The sequence below is a fragment of the Bos mutus genome, chromosome 9 (genome assembly GCF_027580195.1).
Source record: "Bos mutus isolate GX-2022 chromosome 9, NWIPB_WYAK_1.1, whole genome shotgun sequence".
Classification (NCBI taxonomy): Eukaryota; Metazoa; Chordata; class Mammalia; order Artiodactyla; family Bovidae; genus Bos; species Bos mutus.
Genome location: NC_091625.1, coordinates 28,355,876 through 28,382,249, shown reverse-complemented (window position 1 = coordinate 28,382,249; position 26,374 = coordinate 28,355,876). Strand labels below are relative to the sequence as shown.

Here is a 26,374-nt window from a genome sequence, read left to right as displayed (position 1 = left end):
AAATACTCTGTAAAAGTGCAAATAACATAGAGAGGAGAAAGAGCAGTTACATTTTACTTAAGGAACCATTAAGAAAAAAGATATTCTTAGAAGGCCCTGCAAAGATTTTGAGAGAAGGGAAATGCATCATTAAAAGCATTATAGGCTGAGGAGCAGCTGGGGGGAAAAATAGAGATGAAAATGTACATAATGTACATAATGGGTATTAGAAAGTAGATTAATTTAATTGTATCTTAGCATTCATGAAAAAGTAAAGTAGGAAATAAGGTTGCAAAAGTTAATTGACTCCTAATAGTAAAAGGTCATAAATGCTACACTAGAGTTTGAATGTTTTTTCTGTGGGTGATCAGTCAAGTGTTTGAATTGACAGGAAAAAAAATGTATTTTAATAGAAAAATCTAGCGGGCCTGTCATAAAGGATGGATTAAACAGAGACAAACATTGTAATATTTGCAGCATGCTGTTGGTTAACTTAAGCAGATCATCAACCCTGCTTGTAGTAAACACTGATCATGGAATTCAAAGGTAGCAAGGAACTTGTGTATGAAAACACATATTGATGAGGCAGTTTTTGCTAAAAGCACCATGAGAATAGTTCTCATACGTCATCTTACATGGAGAATGCTGTTGGACCTGAAGAAGCATCACCCTCCTTAGTGAAATGCTCATAACCTCTGCACACGGGACCTTTACCGAGCCACACAGAGAGCCGAGTCAAAGCCCTGTGCCAGCTCTGCAGCCCTGACTGGAAAAAGACAGGAAGTTAAGAGTTTATCACCGTTACACTGTTGCCTTTTGCTATCCTAACATCTCGTTTTATGTCATTTTTTTCCTTGCTTCTTTGAAATAGGCTTTTAAATAGGCTGTTAATAAAAGTGTGTAAATTTAGGTCTTTTCTTGTTCAGTTCTATCTGTGCTTGATCTTTGATCTCATCTCTTGTCTTATGGGGCTATTATAAGAGACAGATAAGAGACTGGATTCTTGAAATCTTGGTGTCAAGTTTAATCTGCAGTGGAGTCCTAGGTATCCAAAATCCTTATCTCCTGTTCTGTTTAAATGTTCTCAGGGCTATGGGAGTGAGCAGCAGGAATGAGTCATGTTGAAATCAAGCTTTATGCCACTTAAAACTGTATTCTGTTCAGACTCATATATGACTGCTTGGAGAATGGCTCACTCTCTGCTGGCTAAGCGTAAAGGTCAGCCCTATCTTCAGTAACATTTTCTTTAAATCTGCTTCCCTTTGTCTTTTTCTTATATCTCCAAACTGGACTTGCTGTCCAGGTAATGTTGGGGTGGAACCAAGGTGTGCAGATCCCAATGAGAGCATGTACTTTCTTTTTTACACTAAAACTTGCTCTGCCAAACTACATGGAGTAAATCTTAGGGCTTTAACTGCTAATTTGTTTCTACGCATTAGGGCAGGTTTGAAATACTTCTGTAAGGAGAATCAATCCTGCCTGAAAGGTTTCATTCAATTCATCACAGAATAGAGGAAGGATGAATTTATGTTGTGTTAGTCTCTCTTAGGCCACCTCTAAAAGCTGCTTGTTTTCACACAAGCAAATGCTAATCCTAATTCCATCTCACATATCTGTTCACCAATCTGATGAACTTTTAAGTGAATGTTTCCTGAAGATTGTCAGGAATTACATCCCCAAATTCTGCTGCTAAAACACCCAGGTATATATCTGTAGTCCACAAGTACTTACATATATCTTACTGCATTATCATTTTTGTGAATCTTGGTCTTATTTTTCTTCTTTCTATATTTAATTTTTATTTGAAAATATTATTTGCTGTTTAGTTACTAAGCTGTGTCTGACTCTTTTTGTGACCCCATGGACTGTATGTAGCCCACCAGGCTCCTCTGTCCATGGGATTCTCCAGGCAAGGATACTGGAGTGGATTGCCATTTCCTTTTCCAGGAGATCTTCCTGACCTAGGGATCTGCATCTCTTATGTCTCCTGCATTGGCAGGCAGACTCCTTACTGCTACAGCCACCTGGGAATCCCCCAAAATATTATATCAAGATATCTACTTCTTCATAAAAAATATAAGAGCTTATAATTAAAAGACTTTTTCCCGGTGTTTACTGCCAGTATCTTATAGTCATCTTTTCATACTTACTCATGAAATTTTTTTTATTCTTTTAAAAAGCATTTTTCTTTTAGCCCAGACCCTCTCTCTTCTAATTTGTCTAATAGCTTTCTAGTTTTGATTCATGACTATCATGTTGGGTTGTTCTTCAGTGAATTTCTGGTTTAAATCTATTGTTTCTTATTAAAATATCTATTTCCTTCATGTTTTCATGCCTGTATTGCCTCTGCTTAATTCATTAGACTTTCGTACCCTTCTCCTATTCTAAAAATGCTTTGAAATGGTTTATGTGATCATGTTTTTTTCCTCCACTCCTCTCACTATTCATGGTTTCATTTCCTCAAAAATATTTCCTTCTCATCATTTTAATGAAGTCTCAGGAGTAAGGAAAACACATATACATGCTCTGTCTTTTTAAATCAGAAAATACTCATCTACTTTCATATAATTTTATGTATCACTATAAGCCACCAAAATGCTCTCTGATAAAGCATAGAATATAAAATTTTATTTCAACTAAATGGCAAAATCTATGAGTGGCAGGGATGGTTTCTTACCATCACTAAGGGAATGGCAAAAAAAAAAAAAAAAAAATGAGGCTTAACAAAAGTTCCTTGAAAGAATATGTATGTCATCAATAAAATGAGAAGTTCTTTTTTGCCTAAACTAACAAAATTATGAAGGTGGGTGTTGACTGTAGTTTGACTGAAGCAGTGCCACTATTACGGGCGTATTTTCTTAGTATGATACTTAACTCAAATATTCAAATTTTTGTCTCTTTCTCACTTACTAACTAATAGACAAAATTTTAAGAGTGGATTAAGAAGTAGACTTGAAACTATGGTAGAGTCCATGCTTATCTTAACTACAGCTTCATTAGAAATTTAGTCCTTTAAAATCTTTAAACTTTCTGTGCCTCAGTTTTTTCGGTTATAAAATTAAGATCATGTAACAAGAGACGTATCCAAGAGGCTATGGGTATTCTGTATATCATAATCACCAAAAGTTTATTTGTTGTCTGTTGCTTTGTCTATGTCAGAGATTTTTTTTTAAATTATTTCTTAGTTGTATATTTTTTCCTAGTAATTTTTTTCAATCTTTAGATATGCATTTTTTAATTCAGATTGGAGATTTTGGGGTTTCTTTTTTTCATACTGGCATATTAATCTTTTTTTTGTGTGTTGTGCCTAACAGAAACATTTCGAACTAACACTATTTGGCCCATGAAATTGAAAGGTATAAAATGGCAAGTTAATTTTCAGCTGTTTCTAGGGATGGAATTGTTTCTTCAAAAATCAATTTTTATTTATATTTCAGAGAACTACATAAAGTTATATTTGCAAAATAATTTAAACTTACATCCTTAGAAGAAGTAGATTTTTTTGTGTGTGTCAAATTTATACAGCCACAGTAACATTATATATAAATATTAGAATGTTGAACTGGTATAGGGTAAACACATAGAAAAATAGAGCAGAGCACCTAGAAATAGACTTACAAAATTATCCTTGGATCTTTTGCAGAAATTTTGTATTTCTATTCAGTAGAGAAAGTATAGCCTTTTCAACAGATGATGTAGGAAGTAACTGGACATCCATAGGCAAAAAATGAATCCCAATTTAAGCTTCAAACTTTATGCAAAAATTAGCTTAAAATGGATTATGGAATTAAATGTAAATGACAGAACTGTAACTTCTAAAAAACTGAAGAAAATCTTTAGGACCTAAGAACAGGCAAAGCTTTTTTAGACTTGATATTGAAAACACAATCTATAAAAGAAAAAATAAATTGAACCTCATCAAAATGAATGTTTACTTTGTGAAACACTGTTTAAAGGGTGAAAAGACAAGCCACAAACTGAGAGAAAATATTTGCAAACCACATATTGAAAAAAGGAACTTTTGTCCAGGAAACAACTCTTAAGAAGTTAACATTTTCAAAAAAGCTCCAGTAATAAAATGAGCAAAATAAATGAGCAGATATTTCACTGAGAAGGATATATAGTTGACAAATAAGGATGAGAAAAGATGTTCAATATTTGGCATTTTATGCCTTTAGGAAAAGGCAATTAAAACTACAATGAGGACTTTCCTGGTGGCCCAGTGGTAAAGAATCTGCCTGCCTTTGCAGGGGACATGGGTTCAACCCCTTGCGCCACAGTTACTGAGCCCACGTTCTGCAGTGACTGAAGCCCAAACCTCTTAGAGCCCATGCTCAGCAAAAGAGAAGCCACCACAGTAAGAAGAAGCCTCCCCTCACTGCAACTAGAGAAAAGCCTGCTTGCAGCAATGAAGATGTAGCACAGACAATAAATAAAATTGAAAAAAAAAAAAAAAAAACAAGCACAATGAGATATCACTATATACTTACCAGAATTGCTAAATAGTGAAAATACTAAATGATGGTAAAGATCCAGAGAAACTGGATCTCTCATACCTTCCTTGTGGTGATCTGAAAACAATTCGTAGTTTCCTATAAAACTAAACATGCAGCCATGTGACCCAGCAGTTTCACCCTGGAGCGTTTATAGCAGATAAATGAAAACTTAGGTTCACACAAAACCCTACACACAGATGCTCTTGACATAATAGCCCCAAGCTGGAAACAGCCCAAATATCCTTAAATGAGTGAATGTTGGTATATCCATACCATGGCATGTGTGTGTATTAGTCACTCTGTCGTGTCTGACTCTTTGTAACCTCATGGACTATAGCTTGCCAGACTCCTCTGTCCGTGGAGTTCTCCAGGCAAGAATACTGGAGTGGGTTGCCATTTCCTTCTCCAGGGGATCAAACCTGGATCTCCTGCATTGCAGGCAGATTCTTTATCACCTGAGCTACCAGGGAAGCCACTGCCACTGCTGCTAAGTCGCTTCAGTCGTGTCCAACTCTGTGCGACCCCATAGATGGCAGCCCACAGGCTCCCCCGTCCCTGGGATTCTCCAGGCAAGAACACTGGAGTGGGTTGCCATTTCCTTCTTCAGGGGATCTTCCTGATCCAGGGATCAAACCTGGATCTCCTGCATTGCAGGCAGATTCTTTACCACCTGAGCTACCAGGGAAGCAACTACTTAGTAATAAAATGAGGAAAAAGCGACTATTGATACACAAAGTTTTCAAGTATATCAAGGACATTATGTAAATGAGAAAAGCGTCTCAAAAGGTTTTATTGTTTGTTTCTACTTATATATATAACTCTCAAAATAACAAATTATAGTGATGGAGTACAGATCAGTGGCTACCAGAGGTGTGGGATTGGCGTCAGATAGATTGGATGTGACTTTGAAGAGGTAGCGGGTTGCGAGCCCTGTGGTGACAGATGATTTCTGAATCTTGAATGTGCTGAGCTACACAGATGATCCAAACTGCATAGAAGTTACACATGTGCACACTCACCAGTGAGTGCTTGTCAAGCTGATGGCATCTGAATAGGCTCTGTGGATTCAGTTGCTGAGTTGCTGAACTCAGTTCATTCAGTTGTTCAGTTGCTGAGTCATGTCTGACTCTTGGCAACCCCAAGGACTGCAGCACGCCAGGCTTCCTTGTCCTTCACTATCTCCCAGAGTTTGCTCAAACTCATGTCCTTTGAGTCAGTGATGCCATCCAACCGTCTCATTCTCTGTGGATTGTACCAATATCAATTTCTTAATTTTGATGGTTTATTCTAGTAAAATAGTATCCCATTGGAAGAGACTGGGGGAATGGTACAGAGGCTCTTCCTTTCAGTTTTTCGGCTTCCTGCAAGTCTATAATTAAAAATTTAAAATTCAGTGAGTGAATAGATAGATACAAGTACCTTCCAATTGGTTAAAAAAGTGAAAATATTATAGCCTGGATCTCACCATCAGCATCATGGTATACTTAAAACAAATACTTGTTGAATGAGACAAACACTTTATTATCACTTTTGAAGAACACCATAGAATAACATTCAGGAAAACATTTTTTATTTTGCGTCATTAAAAGAAGTAGATTTTTTGCTGTTTTGTTTTTGATCAGATCTGTATGACAGAGACTATTAGAGAAATAAAAGCAGTACATTTTAATGTAAATCTACCCTTGTGATAATATTTACTTGTAAAGGAATTTTTGATGCCTTTTCCTAAAGGATTCCCTGCTGGCTCAGATGGTAAAGTGTCTGCCCGCAATGTGGGACCCTGGTTTGATCCCTGGGACGGGAAGATCCCCTGGAGAAGGAAATGGCAACTGACTCCAGTGTTCTTGCCTGGAGAATCCCAGGGACAGGGGAGCCTGTGGGATGGAGGAGCCTGGTGGGCTACAGTCCATGGAGTCACAAAGAGTTGGACAAAAGTAATACTAAAAGTGTTTATCTCATTCAACAAGTATTTGTTTTAAGTATACCATGACGCTGATGGTGAGATTCAGGCTATAATATTTTCACTTTTTTCACCAATTGGAAGGTACTTGTATCTATCTATTCACTCATTGATTTTTAATATTTACTTGTAAAGGAATTTTTGATGTCTTTTCCTAAAGTTGGGGGTTATTTTTTTAGAGTTAATAGAACTTTATATGGAATTCTCTATCAAATATGTACATATATACATACATGAACACAGATAAGACCCATGTTGAAGGGATGGTAGGAAAAAAAAAGGAACGCAATCAAGACCTGATCCAATGACAAACTATATGAATGTGACAGAGAGAGTGTTGAAGTTAGAGAAAAGGTGTAGCTCCTGGTGTTTTGTCTCCAAAATCTCTGGAATTTACCTAAATTGTAAGTTACAGTTGAGCCATGGACTATTATAAAGGTTAGAAAGTGTTAGTTGCTCCATTGTGTCTGACTCTTTGCGACCCCACGGACTGCAGCCCGATAGGCTCCTCTGTCCGTGGAATTCTCCAGACAAGAATACTGGAGGGTAGTCATTCCCTTCTCCTGGGGATCTTTCCAACCCAGGGACTAAACTCAGGTCTCCTATATTGCAGGCAGATTCTTTACTATCTGAACCACCAAGAAAGCCCAAAAGATTAGAGTGTGAGTTTTAAAAAATTACACAAATTGAAATATCAGCCTAAAATGTTGCATACTTCAATTTTTAAAATGACATGCTCCAGTCAGATTTACACCTTATATAAAATGGATATCTACCAGCTTTATTACTAGTTCAGAAGTGTTGTGTTCACTTAGATTTCAAGGTCAGGTAAAGGGGTGTAATTTCTTCTGTTCATGAATTGCAAGGAACAGGTGAAGGTTAGGAGCTTTTTAAACACATACATCCATGCATTCAGCAATCGTTGGAAATAACATTTCTTTATTCAGGAAATCTGTGCTTTCTTGAGGGTTTTATGCAACTTTATGTGGCTGGGCTGGAATTTTATTTTATTTTTTATGTATATGCCATGATTGAAATTATGGGAAGAGGATGTGTGGTTGCCTGAATATGAATTCTTGGACAAATAGAGATGTTTGCATATCTTTCTCATGCACATTGGCAGGCCAAAAACTAATATGAACTCTCCAATACCACTGTAAGATTCAACAGTGAAAGGAGCCCTTCAGTGTGTAGGAATACTATGAGGGGGCAGTAAGTTCCAATTAGTGACATCTCCTCTCCAGAGAAGTGTACCATGGTGCAAGATCTTTTTGAATACGACTTCCCAAACAGATTTATTTGTAAGAGGACTTTGCAGCAATATGAAGGCAAACTTCCAGGGAATAACTCTGGATAATTATTACTGCCAATAAAATCACAGCGGGTAAGGTAAAGGAAGAGTAATCCTACATAGGCCATGTGAATTTCCTGGTGATCTAATTAGCATCTTCTCAAATTAACCAAATCGATAAGTACCTTTGATTTTTGTAATAAACACTAGGAAAGCATGGTCAAATCTTTGAGAAATGAAGTTAGAATTTCTTTTTTTTAGATGTACATTCATTATGTGTTTTCAGATTTGGAGAGGGAGTGATCAACCCAAGCCATATCCTTGCTTCCTTCCTGTTGTAAAACTCCCAGGTAAAAAAAAAGTAAATAGTCCCAGGTTGGCTAAACTGAAGCATCATCCTCCTTACCCTTGGCCTTGCAGAAGACACTCAGAGACCAAAGAGGAGTTCCTCATTAGCAGTGTTGGGTGAAGGGACTCTCTCCACCCTGAGCCTCGGCCATGCTGTTCTTCATGTGTACTTCTATGAAGGACACGTGCCTGAACATCTTTAGACCCTCTCAAGCTATCTTTATAATCCACTGCTTCACTATCCATATGGACCCCACACGGTCTTGGAAGGAGTTGGTAGAGCTAAAAATGTTCTGGCGAATGATTGGAAAACATCACTTTGGCTTCAGTGACCTCTTCTCTCCAACTCCTTACTCAAGCCGGCAACTCACGTGATATTGGTCAAGAACTTCAGTTAGGGAGACAACTGTGTATTATTACCATTAAAAATATACGAGGGCTTGTAGCCTTTTAAAACGTTTTTCAGGGTATTCACGAGTCTCCAGTTTTTGCTCCGTTTCTGCTTTTCTGTGTCTCTGCTCCAGTCTGAGCTATCCAAACTTGAGGATAGCTCCACATGGCCTTCTGCCAGTTGAAATTCGACATATCACACTTCCCTTCAAATATAATCCTTTCCCTCTTTCAGTTTCTAGTACAAGTAGTGGTCTTTCAACTAAGCAAGATTAAAATGTACCAGCCTGCTTTCAGCCATTCTCTGGTATGCTTCCTCTGCATCTAGTCATTTCAGTTATATAATGTCTGTCTGCCCCGTGTTTCTGTGAGTGTGCCTTGTTTTCCTTTTATTGGTAGCACCTTCCTATGACTTGAATTTGGTTTTTTTACTGGCACAGTCCTAATAGCCTTGACCTCATGCCTCCTTCTGCCTTTCTCCCTACTTGAAATCAAGTAAAGGGGGATGTTTTTCAAGTCTTCATTAAGTGAACTGGGTAGGTCAAACCATAAAATCACTACACCCAGGACTCTCATTCCACCCTTATCTCCGTTAGTTCCTTTGGGCCCATCCCATTGCTAACCCTTACCGTCTTGAACTCTCTGCCTGGTGATGGGAGGACCTGATGGATGGATGTCTGTGTCTTAAAAAACAAAACAAAACTGACACTTGTTTTCTATTTTCAACCTGAGACAGAACGTCTCTACGTCAAAGTGGTTGCACTAAAGCGTAAATATTAAAATGTCAAATTTCCATAGCAAACTACACAGCCCTGCTAGATAAGTGTTCCCACAGCAGGACTGAAACATGCCACTCTTCTCCGAAGGCCCAATGCGAGATACACACAAACTCTGCTGTGAGACAGCTTGGACAGTTCGGGTGGACGGCAAAACTGGCTTCTCACTTGTGCTGCCAATACTTCTTCACACTTGGCTTCAGCTGCAGATAAACAGTCCTGGCGTCTGTATCCTGAAGGGCCCAGTCTCCTCTCTGGCCCCACTGCTCCTCTCTGAGAAGCCCTCTTCCCCTGGCTCTGTTGCCTCATTCACAGAGACCGGATTCTCATGGACATTCTAAGATTTACTGCAGATACTGCCTCTTTGGGAAATTCTTTCTTCATCATTCCAGTTTCTGTTCAACCTATCATTCTTTCTCTCCTTTAAACCTGATAACATCTTGTGGACATTATCTTCCCTTATTTTACATTACTTGTTCCCTTTACCAGAATATATATTTCTTCAAAATAAGGACTCTGCTTCATTCGTATTCCCCTGATGTTTCCTAGGCTTGAGCAGTTTTCAGTAAATATTTGTTAGAATTAATCAATGCTTAGTTCTATATTGTCTTTGTGTTGATTTTTTAATAATATTTCTCTAAGAGTGTGTGTGTGTGTGTGTGCACGCATGTATGTGTGTAGTATGTGGTCATTTCAGAACATTTGAAAGATATAAAATATACAAAGAATAAAATAAAAGCCATCTATTCTATTACACAGGGTTAACCAGGCCAATATTTGATGTATATTTCCAAGTCTTTTATATTCTTTGTTAAATTAAAATTTTTCCTGATTTATTACCTAATATTATATTTTGATTGTTTTCTGTCATTAAAAATTCTTTGAAAATGCCTTTTCAATGGCTCTTTAGTATTATATATTACAAATACATCATTCATTTATTCACTCTTTTGTTAAATAAATTTAAATTGATTCCAGTGTTTTCCTCATTACAAAATATGTACAAAACATTCTTGTACAAAAATTTTTGCTCCAATTAATGATAATTTCTTGGAATTTATTTCCAGAAGTGGTATTAGGAGAAATAAATTACATGCTTTGAGATACTGGGGGAGAATGTTTCACCAGTTTCTGTTTCCTTGGCAGACTATGACAGGTCCTGTCTTGCCAAACCCTTACAGCGTTGAATTTCACCATCACAAACAATCTTGGCGAGTTTCACCTGCCGGAGTCGGCAGGAGTGACCTGAAATATTCACTTAAGGACTTCTGCCTAATTCTTTTTATAATTTGCTCTTCTCAGTTCCTCTGGCTGAAGTTTTGCTGCTTCATTCCCCTTTGGCAATTATGAATATAAGAACGTCAGCACTTCTGAATGTGTGTTACTAAAGTAGTTTAAAAGTCAAGTGGGAGACCTGATTCGTTATTGGTCTGCTGCTGCTGCTGCTGCTGCTGCTGCTAAGTCGCTTCAGTCATGTCCGACTCTGTGCGACCCCATAGACGGCAGCCCACCAGGCTCCCCCATCCCTGGGATTCTCCAGGCAAGAACACTGGAGTGGGTTGCCATTTCCTTCTCCAATGCATGAAAGTGAAAAGTGAAAGTGAAGTCACTCAGTCATGTTCGACTCTTAGCGACCCTATGGGCTGCAGCCCACAAGGCTCCTCCATCCATGGGATTTTTCCAGGCAAGAGCACTGAAGTGGGGTGCCATTGCCTTCTCCGATTGGTCTTCTGGCTAGGGGTAAAAGTAAAGCTGTCTTGCTACAGCTAGCATATAGATTGAAGCCACAAGACTCATGACACAGATCACAGAAAATTGCCATATATTCTCTTTTAATTAGAAATGGTGCGATTGTTTCTTACCTTTGCTTTGCATTGTTTTAATAGACGAACCTAGCATTTTCCGCGGCGGTAGTTTTTACCTTGGGCTCCCTCCTGCTGTTACATCTGATTGAAATTGGTGCTTCATGAATGGTGAAGAGGTGTGAGAATGGCTTTGTGTCCTGTCCCCCAGGCTCTCTTGCCCCCATCCCCCTGCATGTACCAGGCACACACCAGCAGTGACTAATTCAAATAAGCTGTGTGTCTTTGTGTTAAGGCTCTGTGACTGTGATTTGTTTCACAGACCTTCTCTGACAGCAAAAGTAGCTGGGGAAAATACCAACTGCTCACAAAAAAGAGATCTTCTTGCTCATTCAGTTATGTGATGACTAAACATGTTACAAATTCATTTTCAGTGTTGGTTTTACGTTAAGAAATATTTTTAGCTAGGTAGAGTTCTTTCGAGGAGGAATATTTTATATAATATCCCACTTTATGTTACCTATATTTTACTGTGCTCAAGACTCAGACATGTACAAAGTTGATGTTACTATGTCATCAGTGTAATTTCAGAGTTTTATCTAGGGGCAGTGATTTAGCCACACTAATAGACCAACATTGTGTTCCAGAGTTCTTCACAGGGTGGGAAGGGATGTATTTGAAGCAAAGTTTTATTTTGATTTTTTTGTCATTTTTTCTTTCTTTTGTATTTATTATCTTTTATATTGGAAGGTAATTGCTTTACAATGTTGTGTTGGTTTCTGCTGTACAACAACGAGAATCACTCATAATTATACATCGCCTCTCTCTTGAGCCTCCCTCCCCCCTCCCAGCCCACCCCTCTAAGTCATCACAGAGTGCAGTAGCATCAGGTGATCAACTGTAGGCACAAGAAAACAATAATAAAATAATGATTTGCCTGGAATTAGAATATACCTGAGATTTTGAGAAAAATTAGTTCTCGCTCACAAATGTCAGAGACCCTGATCACAAAGTTATAAGATACTCTCATGGGTGTTCTCTCCATAATAATCCCCTCTGGTCTTTTTAATATTAATAATTCTGATTGTGTGGCTGGGGAGGAAGGGACAAGGATACTTTTGCTGATGGAGACACATTTACCTAATAGGTAAGTGGATTTATCCCTGGAACCGGAAAGTCAAGAGTATTATGGATTACTTTAATACATGTGCTTGAAGCATAACAAGGATAGGAAAAAAATGGAATAACACTTGTGTTTTTTCCTGTGGAATTAGTGTATAACCATGATTTACAAGCAGTGATTTACTGATGAGAGAAGAGATAAAGTTCTCTAAAGTTCTTCATAGATTTAAGAAAGCCAACTAAAGTGTATTTAAAATTCTTAAAACAAAATTAAAAATTGGGAAGTGGTGATCTGTATTAAGATTACAACAATGATAAGAACATCACAAAAGTCTCATATTCATGTGAACAGGTGATAATCATGTACCATCTTGGGTGAGGAAAGGATCGCTCCTTCCCTTTCTCTAGGTCTATAGCTTCGTGAGCTGGAGCAGCCCGTGGCCACCACTGGCTTCAGGGTGACCCAGAGATGTTCCTTCTAGTCCTTTGGAGTGGAAGTTGGAAGACTCTCTCAGTGCAAACAGAGTAATGCAGTCAGATACCTCTGCCTTCAAAATGTTGGTGTGAGACCTGCTCTCCCTACAGCACATGTCCACTCATAGTTTAAAGGACATGATAATTTAATCCCTAAGAATCCTGTGGCCATTTTCCTAGTTATTTGCATTGAGAAGATACAGCCCTCCAGTGATCCCTCTAAGCTTTCTTTTATGTTTCCCAGAAAGGAGAATATCAGGCAACATCATTGCACTTGGATATCATTTCTAATTAACTTAAAAAAAGAAAACACCCTCAGACAAAACTGAAAAAGAACAAAGCTAGCACGTCTCTATAATGGGAACTGAATTTTATGAAAGGAGAGTGACAAGGCAAAAGATAGATTTATTAGGAGTTATAGTGTCATAAAGTCTTGTTTAGCCAAATATTGATGCATATAGAATGAAGGAAAGTGGAATTTTTTTAAACAGAAATGTCAGAAATGATATGCATTTGCCCTTGGGTACAGCACATCCTATTGATCACCCTTAAGAGAAATACATGTTGATACACTTGTGTTCATGATAGACACTTTAAACAATAGCTGACCTGTGCCAGAGGTCTTAAAACAGATACTCTGAAGTATGTAAATGAAAATCTAAGAACATCAATTTACAAATCAAAAAATTTAACATTCTACTTATATAAAATTTAATTTTATATTTTTTAAATATAGAAACTTCTATTTTAACACATATTTGGATTTAAGAGTTTAACCTTTAGAAGGGCAAAGTCATTTCAAATTATTTTCATATCTCAAAAATGTTTAACTCTAAAAGAATGCCACATATTAATGGGAAATTAACGTACCCTATTCATCACTCTTTTAAATGATCCATCATGGTTAATCCATGTTTCTTAAAATACTTATTAAAATTAAGGCACTGTTTTCTGAGGAATCATAAAAATTTAAATCTGTAATTTACATGCATTTTGTTTCAGAGATTGCTCATCAAATAAAAAGCTTTGCTAAGTGCTTATTTCGAAATGCAATGTGATCTATCTTTGAAGGCTGACTTGTTTCCTGTAACAGGAATTTACTAATTTTTTCAACCATTCACTTTTTTCCCCCCCTTTTTTCTCTGATGACAAACTCTAAATGTTATATAAACTGATTCTAGAAAGTGTTAATCATTATTGTTTCCCTACAAATCAGAGCAATTGCTTTTTTGGGGGTAAAATTTTGTTTCTTAACAATTCTTTGCCTCCAACTAATTCTTTTATTGTATGCCTACCTAGGTCGCTTGAGGTTTTAATGGACAGTTAGAAATTAAGAGGATGGAGATGAAGCAGCCTTCTGCACATGTGCAATTTCAATGTAAACTCTTATCTCTGTACCAGGGTCAAAGTCCTTCATTTTCAATATGTTATTTGCATTTATTTACGTATGGCTTATTACCAGTTATGAGACAGGCACAGAAAAAGACATCCCAATTAGCTGATAATTAAATACTTCCCTGTGTGTCTTCTCACAGTTTGGCAGAAGGCACTAGTTCGAATGTTTTGGTAAAAATTCTTGTTTCCCTTGTGGACACAATTGAATGACTTACCTGGATCTGTCTGTCCACCATTGATGACACTAAACATACAGGATCACAACTGATTTTCAGTTCCAGACACTGCTCCGGATGCTAGTGTTAGGGAATGGGAGCTAGGCTTTGGAACTAGAACAAACATTTCATTCAGGAATCTAACCTCCTTGAAGATGGTTATGACATGTAGTCAGATAGCTAATACAACATTCTAGAAGATGGATATGAGGTAGTAAGACACTATTTTACCATCTAGAAAGGATATCCTCAATGTACATACTTAGGAAGACATGGTATGGTTAGCATGGCAAAGCAATCTTCAGAAGTTTGAACGTATCTGAAGGAAATTAATGTTGACTGTTGACTAAAAAATATCGTCACAACCTGAAAGAGTTTTTTTTTTTTTTGGTGGGAATGTTTGGTGGGAATGTGTAGCTCTGAGAAAACTGCTCTAAGAAGGAAGGAAGGGAAGTCAGGCTATATACAAGTTTGCAACAAAGGGAACAGGCAATCTGAACATCAAAGATCAGGTGTCCAGTTAAGGAATTTAACATTCTTTGTATGGGAAGATGCAAGCCTCTGGGCTCCTTGAATTCAGTCCTTTCATGTGAACCTCAGCTGTCTGGGGCCCATCCTCTTTCCTTGTTCTTGTTGCTTCTTGAATTCCCCAGCTCCTCAGCAGTTACTGTGGGGGTGACAGCATCTGTTGGATCACAGTTTGGGGAGCCCGCATTCACTTTTGGAGGCCAGAAATTGCTGATGGCTGTGACATTTCTTGTTTGTTGATATGGCAGGAAATATTTTCATTTCACATGATCCTACCTGAGGAATGTGCACGTGTGCTTGGTCCTCAGTCATGTCCGACTCTGCGATCCCATGAACTGAAGCCCACCGAGCTCCTCTGTCCATGGGATTTTCCAGGCAAGTGCACTGGAATGGGTTGCCATTTCCTTCTCAGGATCTTCCCGACCCAGGAATCGAACTCGTGTCTCTTATGTCTCTTGCATTGGCAGACAGATTCTTTACCACTGAGCCACCTGGGAAGCCCACCTAAGGAACCAGTAGTATCAGTTGCTATAATAATCACCTTCTACTTTCTATATCTGCTCATACTTTTAGAGGGAGTGATGTTACATATGTTGAATACATACATGCCATTATTAAAAAAAAAACCTATTATCATAATTCCTGACTATTAGATAGAGTTTCATGCCATCTATATAAAGTTTAACTGAAAAAAAAAATGGAAGTATATCCCAAGATGCTTAGAGTATTGCTTTTGTCTCTGGTTGGTAAAATTATGAGTGACTTTTTAAAAATTATACTTATTTTGTGTTAAAAATTTCTGCAACAAGCATGTTTTATATTTATACTAAAAGCATCATAAGAGAATAGTATTTTATTTTTTATTCTAATGTAACTTTAGGGATAGAGTTATGGAATTAAAGATCTAATTTCTAGGTGCTGGTGCATTATCACTAAATGCATTTTGCCATAGCACATACAGTAGCTGAAACTAAGTGCTATACAAAAGTGCAAGAAAAGATGAAAAGAAAAACATTTTAAGAAGCTGAATAGATTTAATTCTGAATGGGTGAACTACAAGTTGAATTTTTGCCTATATTCACATGGAGGACAATTCTTAACACAGTTGAAAAGTTTAGGAATCCTGGACAGTGTGGTTTAGGAATTCTAACTAGTCTTACTTGTGAAACAAGACCAAAGTTGTGGATTTAATAATAGAAAGTTCATTTTCCTCACATTTATGATGTCAGACTTTACACCAGAAATTATATTGATTTATGCTCTTAAATCTGACAGTTTATTCATAGTAGTAGTAATCTTATTACACAATTTTTATATTTCATCAAGATTGGTTAAAAATCAAACTAATATGCTAATAGATTCTCCAGCTTTTTTCTTGAATGGCTAGATATTTGGAGCAAACATATTTTTTTGCTAGAAATATGGGAATAATCAGTTATGTATATTTGATAGATACAAATATGTTTGTCATTGTGTTGTTGTTTAGTCATTAAGTCATGTCTGACTCTTTTGCAACCACACGAACTGCCAGGCTCCTCTGTCCATGAGATTCCCCAGGCAAGAATACTGAAGTGGGTTGCTATTTCCTTCTCCAGGGGATCTTCCCTCCTAGGGATCAAACTCGTATCTCCTGCTTGGCAGGCAGATTCTTTACCACTGAGCCACCTGGGTGGCCCCATAAATATGTTAACTCCTCCATATATTGACTTTGGCCAATGGTGCCAAAGTCTATAGTGTCTATAGTTTTTCTGTGCCAATGAGGAGATGGTCAAGGCTGTGCTTTAACTGAGCTTGTTTTGCAGTTGTTTGTCAAGGCAGTCACCTCTTAAAGAAACTCACATACTACAGGATAGAAGTACTTCCAAATCCATCTTCTCCCAAAGAATGATATTTATTTAAGTTTATGGTCGACAAAGGATGAGATGATTGGATGGCATCACTGACTCAATGGACATAGTTTGAACAAGCTCCAGGAGTTGGTGATAGACAGGGAAGCCTGGTGTGCTGCAGTTCATGGGGTCACAAAGAGTTGGACATGACTGAGCGACTGAACTGAACTGAATGGTCTACAGAGGCTTGGAGAGATGCTGAATTCCACTAGAGCTTTAGTGGGTCACATTTGCATTTAACTGAAGAATTTATTCAAGAGTTTGTGCATTAAGCCCAAATGTTCTGCTCAAGGGAAAATGAATGGAAGCAGGGGAATTGGCAAAAGCTCTTGGAGGATAGAAGTTCTATTAACTTTCTTCAGCCCTTTTTGGCCCTTCTCTCATTAATTGCAAAGCATTTCTTGTTTCATTGTCTCCAGTGAACAGCAATGTGCCCAGCAGAGCCAGTGATTAGCATATTGTATTTTCTTGATATTTTTATTACTGTTTTGTACTCTGTAGTGTTGGAGGAGGGAATGACAACCCATTCCAGTATTCTTGTCTGGAGAACCCCATGGACAGAGGAGCCTGGTGTGCTACAGTCCATAGGGTCGCAAAGAGTAGGACACAACTGAAGCAACTTAGCGCCCATGCATGCACTTTGTAGTTTTATTTAAGGCCAAGCAACTGCCCGGTAAGCCATATTGTAAAATTTCCTCCATGGTCATTTCCACTTGTGTAAAGGGAGGGTTCATTGTTAACTTGGTAGCTTAGTACCAAGGAGGTGTGCTGAATGAGTAACACCAATGGTTAGCTGTAGCAATCCTATTAAATGTTGTTCCCATTTTGCAGATCAAGAAATTGTAGCTCAGAGAATATGGCTTACCTAGACAGCATATTAAAAAGCAGAGACATTACTTTGCCAACAAAGGTCCATCTAGTCAAGGCTATGGTTTTTCCAGTGGTCATATATGGATGTGAGAATTGGCCTATAAAGAAAGCTGAGTGCCGAAGAATTGATGCTTTTGAACTGTGGTGTTGGAGAAGACTCTTGAGAGCCCCTTGGACTGCAAGGAGATCCAACCAGTCCATTCTAAAGGAGATCAGTCCTGGGTATCCATTGGAAGGACTGATGTTGAAGCTGAAACTCCAATACTTTGGCCACCTGATGTGAAGAGCTGACTCATTTGAAAAGACCCTGATTCTGGAAAGGATTGAAGGCAGGAGGAAAAGGGGACGACAAAGGATGAGATGGTTGGATGGCATCACCAACTCAATGGACATGGGTTTGGGTGGACTCCGGGAGTTGGTGATGGACAGGGAGGCCTGGCGTGCTGTGGTTCATGGGGTTGCAAAGAGTAGGACACGACTGAGCAACTAAACTGAACTGAACTGAAATAATAAATATCAAGATCTATTTCATTTAATAAATATTCATCTAGCTTTGCTCTGGGACACACACATATATATACACACATTTTCAAAACACTAGGAGTATAAAGGTGAATCAAGCACAGTCTGGATCAACATTCAGTGCACAAAACAGAAATCTCTGGATAGTTCAAGTTGATTTAAATGCAGAGAGTGAGTGCCTAAAACCTCATTGGAAGAGCAGGAGGAATGAGAATTAGGGGTAACTGTGACTAATCTCTTGTTTTGAGGTCACAACCCTGCAGATGAGATTCAGAGGTCAATAAACAAATGTCTTTACCTTCTTACTGACTGATGTCCCAGCAGACTTTTACCTGCCAAAGTGACAACTACCAAGTGGAAGATCTCGTCCAGATACTGCTGTAAACAATTGCTCCTCTAGAGCTTGCTTTTGTTGGTATTTAGTCACTATGTCATGTGCAGCTCTTTTGTGGCTCCGTGTACTTTAGGCTCCTCTATCCATAGAATTTCCCAGGCAAGAATACTAAAGTGGGTTGCCATTTCCTTCTCCAGGGGATCTTCCGACCCAGGGATCAAACCTGCACCTCCTGCACTGGCACAGATTCTCTACCCCTGAGCCCTTGGGGAAGCCTGGTGCTTGTTTAGCAGCTGTCGTTGCACAGGAAGGTGACTGCTGCCTCCTTTTAGTCCTTTAAATCTCACTCAAGTAGATGTCATATAGATCTCTCCTGTTAAGAACCCTCGTGGTAAGATTCCTGTGGTTTAGCCTTCCATGCCCTGCTCTCTTAGTTGGGCATGAAGTGGGTGGAAATGGATGCCAGGCCCAGCACCAACAGATCATATGGAACACTTTGAGTGCAGAGGTTTCTGCACTCAAAGAGCTCACAGTTTAGTAGTGAAAGCAGATAAATTAAGAGACAATTTTAGTATCTCATGGTAGGTAGAGTGATGGACTCCAGCACTGTGATGGTAGAGGTAGGCTTTTATGGGAGAGTGGAGAAAGACATGGCAACCCACTCCAGTGTTCTTGCCTGGAGAATCCCAGGGACGGGGGAACTGGTGGGCTGCTGTCTATGGGGTCGAATAGAGTCGGACACGACTGAAGGGACTTAGCAGCAGCAGCAGCAGCAGCAGCAGCAGGATGAGGCTACCAGGGGCTCAGATGGTAAAGAATCTGCCTGCAAAGCAGGAGACCTGGGTTCAATCCCTGGGTCAGGAATATTCCCTGGAGAAGGAAATGGCAACCCACTCCAGTATTCTTGCCTGGAGAATCCCGTGGATGGAGGAGCCTGGCAGGCTACAGTCAATGGGATCGCAAAGAGTCGACATGACTGAGCGACTTCACTTTCACTTTACTTTCTTTCACTGGGATGAGAAGTGAGGAAAAGGATCAATAAAGCTTCCTGGAGAAGATGTTGCCTGAGCTGATTCTTAAGGGTTCAGTATGAGCAGATTATTTTAAAAAGGGGGGAAAAAAGGAATAGAATCAACAAATAATAAACAGCACATGAGTATGAACAGACATGAAGGGGATGGAGGGAAGTGACATGATACTAAGCAGAGAAATGGGGATAGTGGTTTCAGGTTTTCCTGGGATCACATTGGCATCATATGGAAGGTGAATATGAAAATATGAAGCTGCACAGCATTGGGTATAAATATTTCAGGACTTGGGGTGTGGTAAGAAGTGAAGGAATCAGACTTCTGGTTTTCAGTTTCACATATAAAAAGCTTGGAAGTTGCTACTCTGTCCTAACAAGGAAAAAATGGAGCAGATTGAAAAGTCAACGACTATTCTTAGATTTTTAAAGATGATACAAGGATACAGGGCAATCCCCTACCTCCAAGACTGGAGAAACAGGTGAATACAGGCAGTCTTGGCTTAGTGGGGCAGAAACTCTCGATCAGAAACCAGCATGGAAACCAGTGCTGGAGATGGACAGCCTGAATTATAATTGACAAATTGCTGGAGGCTCATTGTACAAAATTCTGAGAGTGAAAAACTCCAGTGAGGGTGCAGGTGTAGGGGTCCATCCATACTTTGGTGAGATTTACCTCCAGAATCTTGACCCAAGTTCTCTCAGTAAGTATTTGAGAAAAATCCCCTTGTGTTTGCTTTGGGGGTGGGGAAAAGGAGCCATTTTTAAATATGCCAGAGCACTGTTCTGGTCATCAAGGCTTGCTCTCAGGAGAACACACGATCTTTGCACTTAAAGAGCTCACAGTTTGTAAATTAAGAGACAATTTTAGTATCTCCTGGTAGGTGCAGGTAACCAGAACCCAAGTGGCTGGGTTATTAGAATATATTCTTAGAATATAACTGACCTATGTGGAGAAGGAAATGACAACTCACTCTCGTATTTTTGCCTGGAGAATTCCATGGACAGAGGAGCCTGGCAGGCTACTGTCCATGGGGTCACAAGAGTCGGACACGACTTAGCAACTAAACTACCACAACTGACCTAAGGAAAGAAAATTCCCAATTTTAGTCCCCACATGGGAGAAGAGAAATACCCAACTCTGGGTACTTTAGCCATGTTGTTCTACCTAAGAGGGGAGAAAAAAATTATAAAACAAAAAACAACCCTTGGGAGTGCACAGTCCAGAGACAGGATCATTAAAAGCACGAGAGCTAGTCTGCTGCACTATAGAATGCTTCACCCTGCCCCACATCTTACCATTATACTACTGAAGGCTTTTTACAATAGTTCTTTATACCTAGTAGGTCATGCCTGGCTGTCATGAAAACATTATAATGCATAGCTGAAAAAAGGTAGAAAGCACAATTGGAAGAGACAGAGTAATCATCAGAATGATACATGGCAGGGGTGCTGGAATTATTAAACTGGGAATTTAAGCAACTATGAGGAATATGCTAAGGGCTTAAATAGATAAGCTGGAAAGCAGGTTTAATAGATAAACTGGAAAGCAGTTTAATAGATAAACTGGGCAGTGTAAGTCAAGAGGTGGAAAGTCTAAAAAAGAACGAAGAAAGAAATGCTAGAGATCAAACACTGTGACAAAAATGAGGAAGGTCTTTGATAGACTTTTTAGTAGACTGGACACAGCTAAGCAAGAATCTCTGAGCTTGAGGTTATATCAATAGAAACCTCAAAAACCAAAATGCAAAGAGAACAAAGGGAAAAAAGCAGAACAGAATGTCCAAGGACTGCAGGGCAACTACAAAAGACGTATCATACGTATAATGGTAACACCACAAGCAGGAGAGAAAGAGAGAGGAAGTGAGTGGTGTCACAGTGAGGAAAGGAAGGAATCAAGTGTTATGTCCTCGTTGTGGACCTGGATGCCCGAGAGGACACAGGCGGTATTAAGTTAGAATTTTAACCTGAGTCTACTTGATTTCAAAGTCAGTGCTTTTCTTTCTCTTTTACACCATCTTAACTGTGACCAAATTATTCTGTATTTAAAGATGTGTCTAATGGCATCATTTGTAAGTTATGTGCTTACGTGTGCATATTCCTTTTTCACAATAGAAGAAGCATGACCTTCAAATGATTCTCAAAGTTGAAAAATCTCTGAGCTAAGACTTTTGGTTAAATAAATCGATAACTGTTGTTCATTCAGTTTTGTTCTAGAGATCAAAATGCTCACTCGGGAGTATATTTTAAAAGTGTACCAAGTAGTTCTGCTTTAGGCAGTGCTATAGGTTAAAAATTCTTCAAGAACGCCCTGCCATGAAACACCAAAGTTTTGAAAAAAATCACAATGAAAATATGTCTAGATGATCTACTGAACTCTCGTGAACATAAGACAAGTCCCAACAGAGACTAGCACACAGAGTCTACTTGAAAGAAAAAAAGAATTTAAGTGAAGTTTGAATGGTTCTGCAGGTAAATGTTGACTGTAAGAACCTAGGTGGCGCTAGTGGTAAAGAATCCACCTGCCAATGCAGGAGACAAGAGATGAGGGTTCAGTCCCTGGGTTGGAAAGATCTCCTGGAAGAGGGCATGGCAACCCACTCCAGTACTCTTGCCTAGAAAATTCCATGGGCAGAGGAACCTGGTGGGCTGCAGTCCATGGGGCCGCAGAGTTGGATGCAACTGAGCACACACCCACAAGAACCTAGGATTTTGGAGAGTAATGGTTGCTGGGGCTGTGGGGTTGGCAGGAGCAGGCATGAGGCCTCCACACACTGAGGGCAAGTTGGTGACTGATGAGAACCTGCATTCCTCCAAGTGCTACATCCTTAGGGGAAGGTTGTGCTGGGAAAATCCCAGCTGGCCAGGAAACTTTTAAGGAAGCCTGTCTGCTTCTCCCATGCGTGCTTGCTCAGTTGCTTCAGTTGTGTCTGACTCTTTGCAACACCATGTACAATAGCTTGCCAGGCTCCTCGGTCCATGGGATTTTTCTGGCAAGAACACTGGAGTGGGTTGCCATGCTCTTCTCCAGGGGATCTTCCCAACCCAGGGATCAAACCCCCATCTCCTGCTTCTCCTGCATTGCAGACAGATTCCTCATTGCCAAGCCACCAGGGAAGTCCGCCTCTTCCATACTCAGGTATAAAAATAATAATAGTAATAACAGTATTAATAATAATGATGATAATAGTCTTCCCTGATACTCTGAAGTAATAGTTGTCTCATGTATCTGACATTTGCACATACATACATCCTACAGGCAGAGAAACTGTGAGATGAGAAATTAAATTATAGCCAAACGAGGTTGATAGAACCTGGTAGAGATGATATAGATCTTGCCTGGAGAGAAGCATCCTCAAGATAGCTCTTTCAGGATTCCCAATGATTAATAGTAACCAAATATAAACTCACTGTAAACAAGATATCATGAACAAGGTCAGCAGATAGGCCCTCAAGGACTCAGAAGCAGAATACCTCTGAGTAAAATGGTTATGCTATCAAGCAAGTTATTAATGATGGAATTACAAACAGCAAAGACCAAGCAACTAGCAAATTAAAGTGTCAAGAGAACCTATTTTATACCCGTTAGATTGGCATTAGGAAGATTGACAATATCAAGTGTATGAGGAATAGCCAGAACTTTCCTGCATAACTGGTGGAAGGAAGAGTATAAATTGGTACAATTTGATCTCACCTCTTCTAAATGAAGGCTTTCCTGGTGGCTCAGAGGTTAAAGTGTCTGCCTGGAATGCTGGAGACCCGGGTTCATTCCCTGGGTTGGGAAGATCCCCTGGAGAAGGAAATGGCAACCCACTCCAGTACTGTTGCCTGGAGAATCCCATGAGAGGAGCCTGGTAGGCTACAGTCCATGGGGTCGCAAAGAGTCAGACACGACTGAACGACTTCACTTTCTTCTAAATGAAGAGGAACTAAAGAGCTTCTTGATGAAGGTGAAAGAGAAGAGTGAAAAAGCTGGCTTAAAAATCAACATTCAAAAAACTAAGATCATGGCATCCAGTCCTATCACTTCATGGCAAATAGATGGGGAAAAAGTAGAAACAGTGTCTGATTTTATTTTCTTGGGCTCCAAAATCACTGCAGATGGTGACTGTAGCCACAAAATTAAAAGACACTTGCTCCTTAGAAGTAAAGCTATGACCAACCTAGACAGCATAATAAAAAGCAGAGATACCACTTTGCCAACAAAGGTCCATCTAGTCAAAGCTATGGTTTTTCCGGTAGTCATGTATGGATGTGAGAGTTGGACCGAGCTGAGGAATTGATGCTTTCAAACTCTGGTGCTGGAGAAGACTCCTGAGAGTCACTTGGACAGCAAGGAGATCAAACCAGGCAATCTTAAAGGAAATCAACCTTGAATACTCACTGGAAGGACTGATGCTGATACTGAAGCTGAAGCACCACTACTTTGGCCACCTGATGCGAAGAGCCGACTCATTGGAAAAGACCCTGATGCTCAGAAAGACTGAGGTCAAGACTAGAAGGAGGCTGCAGAGGATGAGATGGTTATATAGTGTCACTAACTTGATGGACATGAGTTTGATCAAATTCTGGAGATAGAGAAGGCCAGGAAAGCCTGGAGTACTGCAGTCCATGGGGTCACAAAGAGTTGGACACGACTGAGCGAATGAACAACCACCATGCAATGGTGTGCTATATAATAGTGACAATGAACTGTAGCTGTGCACAAAATGTTTATATTTCAGATCCAACAAGCCTCAGTAACACCATTATGTGATGACATTCACTATGACCTTTGTCTAAAGTTTACGTGGTGGCTGCTAAGTCGCTTCAGTTGAATCTGACTCTTTATGACCCTGTAGACAGTAGCCCACCAGGCTCCTCTGTCCATGGGATTCTCTAAGTAAGAATACTAGAGTGGGTTACCATACCCTCTTCCAGGGAATCTTCCCAACCCAGGGATCTAACTCTCATCTCCTGCGGCTCCTGCATTGCAGGCAGGTTTTTACTGCTGAGCCACTGGGGGAAGCCTAGTATATTTGTATATATAGTATTCTTGCCTGAGAGATGAGCTTGGTGAGCAGGTTTTTACTGCTGAGCCACCGGAGGAAGCCTAGTATATTTGTATATGTAGTATTCTTGCCTGAGAGATGAGCTTGGTGAGCTACAATTCATGGTCTCTCAAAGATTTGGACATGACTGAACAACTAACACACATAGCAAAATAATAAAATAAAAAATAAATAAAATATGCAAAATATAAAATAATATGATATATTCACAATATTTACAACATAAAATATAAGCAAAAGAAATGCTTATGTTTGAAATAAAATATGAAATTTTAAAATGTGGGTAAGTGAAAGAATATGAAAATACAGTGAACTTCAAGGTTACCAGCATATTCTATTTCTTAAGCTGAATGGAGGGCACATTTTGGTATTCTTTTTAGTGTGTATACATTATTTATCTTCTTTTTATGTATAAAAATGTCATGATTTAAAAACAACTATGTCTTCTTTTTTTACCTGATTCATTTCTGTTTTGTAATAATCTTTTGATGAATGAAAACCACAAATTTATAAAAGAAGTAAGACACTGACATAGAATAAGACACATTTTACCAATTTATTATTGGAAGTACCATGGTGTTTTCATAGCATATTATTCTCAGAGATAGAAATTTCTTTGCTAAAACAATGTTTGTTGACTCAAAAGCCACTGTACAAAATCACTAATTAATTTCTAATGCTCATAAAATGAAAGTGTTAGTCATTCAGTCATTCCTGACTCTTTGCAACCCCATGGACTGTAGCCTGCTAGGCACTTCTGTCCTTGGAATTCTCCAGGCAAGAATACTGGAGTCACTAGCCATTCTCTTCTCCAGGGGATCTTTCCCACCTGGGGATCGAACCCAAGTGTCCTGCATTGCAGGCAAATTCTTTACTGTCTGAGCCAACCAAGCCCTTAATGCTCATGTGTTCCCTAAAAACGAAACAGTGTTTTCAAATCTTTTGAATCTTATTCAAGAGAAAATTTAAATTAAGAAAATAGATTTACAATTATTTCAGTTTCTGTTCTTTGTTTTTATTTATGCTCTATATAGTATCCAGAAATATGTTAATTATTATGATGCCACTCAAGAGAGACTTCTAGTGGATGGATTTTTAAAAGGAGACTTTTGTAGTCAGCTCAGCATGGAATTTTGAACCATTAGGTGCATTTATGCAGAATCTTAGGACTGTCAAATGTCGTAATCTGTTTGATTTAAGGATTCTATTCAGATTTGGGGGTGGACTTGAAATGCAATTGTTTAGTCACAGATGAGAAGAAAACACCTCTGCATCACTTCAGATGCAAATCTTGCACAAGAGAGTTCTTACTGAAAGAGAAGCTGGCTTTATGATAGCCCCATTTTCCTCCTGTGGGATAAGAACAGAGCATGCGAGTTTCATTTACCTTGACAAAATGCGTGTGCGAATTTTCTTACACTACACTTCCAGGTTTTTATTTTGCTTAAGCACATTTCCTTTTTTTGGTAGCTGGAATAAGGAGAGTGTTCATAGTAAAGTTGATAATAGAATAAAATGTGTTTGATATGTGACAGTCCTTACATTATAGATGTCTACATTGAAAATTATAAAACATTTTAATTTAAATATAATTTAATATACATATATCTAACATAGATTCATTGTGCAACAGATTTCTCAGGTCTTTTATTTATATTTCTTGGTTTATAATGACTATCAGGAATTTGCAAGCTTGAAATGTGGCACTCTTAAAAACACTGAAATTCCTATCAACAACCGGTTCTTGAGAAAGATGTGCTTTATTACATATTCCTTCAGTTTCCATATGAAATTTACAGTGTTAATTGCAGTAAGGTTCTTTTTTCTTTTTCTCCTTTGCTATGCAGATAATCTCATTTAAGTGTGTGAAATAACAAAGTTGTTCACCATAACGCCTTCCCTTAACCT

The 26,374-nt window shown here is 38.9% G+C and overlaps 1 protein-coding gene across 1 annotated transcript in view; it reads left to right on the top strand.

The window, feature by feature from the left end:
* Positions 1-26,374, top strand: part of CLVS2 (clavesin 2) — a 76,762-nt gene that overhangs the window by 33,295 nt on the left and 17,093 nt on the right. The window lies entirely within an intron of this gene.